This window comes from Berghia stephanieae, chromosome 2 (assembly GCF_034508935.2).
Source record: "Berghia stephanieae isolate SIO BIC M18660-M18661 chromosome 2, UCSD_Bste_1.3, whole genome shotgun sequence".
In the NCBI taxonomy this organism is placed as follows: domain Eukaryota; kingdom Metazoa; phylum Mollusca; class Gastropoda; order Nudibranchia; family Aeolidiidae; genus Berghia; species Berghia stephanieae.
In genome coordinates, this window is record NC_088361.1 from 22879622 (window position 1) to 22883183 (window position 3562).

The window sequence follows — 3562 nt, forward strand, 5'->3', positions numbered from 1 at the left end:
TGCCAAGATGAGGGTCATTTAAATCGATCGATATTTGAAGCACGAGTTTTATGGCCAAATTTTAAAAATATGGGTTTTTCCAGAGTCCGGCAAGTTACTGATTCATGCAAAAAATCATCACACGCCACGCCAGTCGTTATGTCTAACCCACTTCATCCAAATCTTCTTTGCCACCAGGTATGTGAATGTTGGGTCAATTCTTATGAATTGTATTCGAGGGCAAAGAGGGAGTCATAGTTGAATGTGGCGGCCATTGTTCGTGTTTAGGCTGAAGTAGTTTGATAATCTTTGCTCGAAGATGTCTAATGTTGTGGTCATATAATATGACTTGGGAAGAGAGTTCCAGTCTTTGATTCTCCCATAGTGGGCAGGGGGGTACATACTGTGTCTTCTATCCCCTTATAACTGTATTCCAGCATGCTTTCTGTCTTTGTCTTGGAATGAGATTACTTGGTTTTGTCCTGGCCGGAGTCCTAGATGGGAGGGAAACAGTCAACTGCATAGTTATTGTTTTGGGAGATGATATTTTTTGCAGTGTAAATCATCTCTCTGTTATGTATTATTATATTTGTTATTTTAATGTATAATGTAAGCATTTGAGTGTATTCCTCTTTGTTGTATTTTGTGCTTGTGTCCGGATGAGACTTCTAGGTGATCCCAGACTAAGTACATTGATGGTATGCTCTTGGAATCTACATCTGATCCCTATTTGTTCCCAGTTCCCCTATGTCTTACATTTTCTTGGGTGCTTTAATTGTAATTCTAGAACTTTTTACTATCCCATTTTCTTCCTTTTTACTGGCGCTGATATAACCTAAATGTGTTGGAAGCGCCGTAAAACCCTTAAAAACAAAACAAAACAAACTAAAACAAATGTTTTAAGTTTTTGCTTGCTCTCATTATTGTCATAAAATTATAGGTCAATAGGTCAACACACACAAACAAAACTCTTAGTACAGACACACTGGAATATAAAGGAATTCAAGGCAACAGGTGTGGGATTATGATGTGTGATGCATTTGACGTGTCCACAACAATGATGTAATCCAGTATGATATAATAATGTGTATTTACGTGTGTAAATGTGTGTATGCACTCACGCAGGTTAGCGTGTTTGCGGAGAGTGAGAGAGAGAAAAAAAGAGAGACAGAAAGACAGTGTGTGTGTGTCTGTGAGAGAGAGAGAGAGAGAGAGAGAGAGAGAGAGAGAGAGAGAGAGAGAGAGTTAGAGAGAGAGAGAGAGAGAGAGAGTTAGAGAGAGAGAGAGAGAGAGAGAGAGAGAGTTAAGTATTTATTATGTAATGTAGTATATAATATAATATATATATATATATATATATATATATATATATATATATATATATATATATATATATATATATATATATATATATATATATATATATATATATATATATATATATATATATATCTTCCAAACATTTTTTAAAAAAATTTCGGCTAGACTTTTAATTAACAGATTAATTGATGACCTACGTCGGTTTGTCAAAAAGAATCAAAAGATGATTTCATGATTTCAACAACAAAAAAGTTGAGCTTTTATATAGCGCAATATCCACTAAACATGCTCAAAGCGCTTTACAAGGGGTCAGTGATCAACTTTACATGTAAGACGAGACATGACTGACGCCTGTTAGGCGATATTACATAGTTATGCCACATTATGATTCAATATGCAACATATTCATTATTGGTCCTCCGAAGGACTGTCTACATACACACTTCCAATGATTTTGGAACTGGAAAAGTAGATGTGACGTCATGACTTCTCTACCTTAATTCACTACAATTCAATAAAATACGGTGCCGGTATTGTTTTTCCTCAGGTGTGGGTTATACAGTATATTGTTTCTCTCAATCCAATGTAATAATTTGTCTTGTTAGTTTGTTAGTGCTGGGATTCTACTTATGAATGTGGACGAGCTTTTCTTTCACAAATAAATAAATAAACAGGCTATCCTTTTTACAATAAGTAACACAATTACAAGAAGCCAAATACTGTTGCCAATTTCAATTGTTATACATTCAATTTTATAATGTTATTATTATATGAATATTATTATCATTATTATCACCACCATCATCATTATTACAGTATGAACATGATCATCACCATTTATTATTATTACAATCATTGTCATTATCGTTTTTAATATCATCATTAAAATGAACTTTGCTGAATACAAAATACTTCCTTTGTTTTCTTTTTTTTTTTTTCATGTTCTATTCATTGTCTTCATTTTGTTGAGGTTTGTTTTGTTTTTTGTTTTGTTTTAGTCTGAAAGCACTTGTAACACTTCTAAGTAAGGCATTTCAGCGCCAGTGTAGAAAAGTTGTAGGATGTTTGTTTGTTTTAAGGGTTTTACGGCGCTTGCAACACATTTAGGTCATATCATCAGCGCAAGTGAAAAGGAATAAAATTGGACAGTAAAGACACTTGATGTACAATTAAAAGGACTTGAGGAAAAGGTAAGACAAAGGGGAAAAGGTTCAAATAGGGAACAGATTTAGATTCCAAGAGCACACTATCATTGTACTTAGTCTGAGATCACATAAAAGTCTCACCCAGACACCAGCACAAGATCCCACTAAGAGGAATACACTTAAATGTTTACAAATCATATGTTAAAAAAAAAAAAATTACTACTTAACAGAAAGATGATTTACAGGGAAAAGAAATATCATATCACAAAACTATAACTACGGTATACAATCGACTGTGTTTCCCTCCCAGCCAAAGACTCTGGCCAGGGCCAGGACAAAACCAAGTTAATCTCGTTCCAAGACAAAGACAGGGAGCAATTGGAAAACAAGTATAGGAGTATAGAAGACACAGCAAGTACCTCCCTGCCCACTATGGGAGTTCGGGATCCCCACCCAGGTACTCTAATTGAAGCAATGTACCAAGTAAGAATTCACCAGCCCAATGAACAGCTACATTCCCACTGCCTTGAGAGAAATAGGATTCAATAGTCTGATGTCACTTCCGCCCTGCAACCAGCAGTTTGGTTCCTAAACAAAGAAAATCAGTACTTTTTATTCTTCATGCTGGCTGGAACTTTTTCAGATGTCATGTTATCAGAATGTATAAAAGTCAAAACATGATCCGATTTACAATGATTTTCTCCTCTGGATATACGTTTATGCTCGTTGGGGAGATATTTCATCAGGGCAGTGATGGAGGTAATGGCGTCTGCCATTGTTCTGATAGTTTAGAACCAGTTACTATGCGTGATATATCAGTGCTGTTCATACGTCAAGGACGTGTTACACATCGCTCGTGTTTTTCCTATATTTAACCAGGATATTTTCATCAATTAGTTCATGACAGTGTATAAATCTGTGCTAATATAACGATGAATGATGTGTAACATTATGATAATTTCCATTCAGGATCAATAAAGCATATCTCATCTTGTCATTACAAGGAAAGTGACGTCATGACTGTTGAAGCCTATTTCACCCATGACTAAGATCCATCTTAATATGTCAATGCTTGAAAAGTAAAAATACGGTCATAAATTACAAAATCAATAGCATGA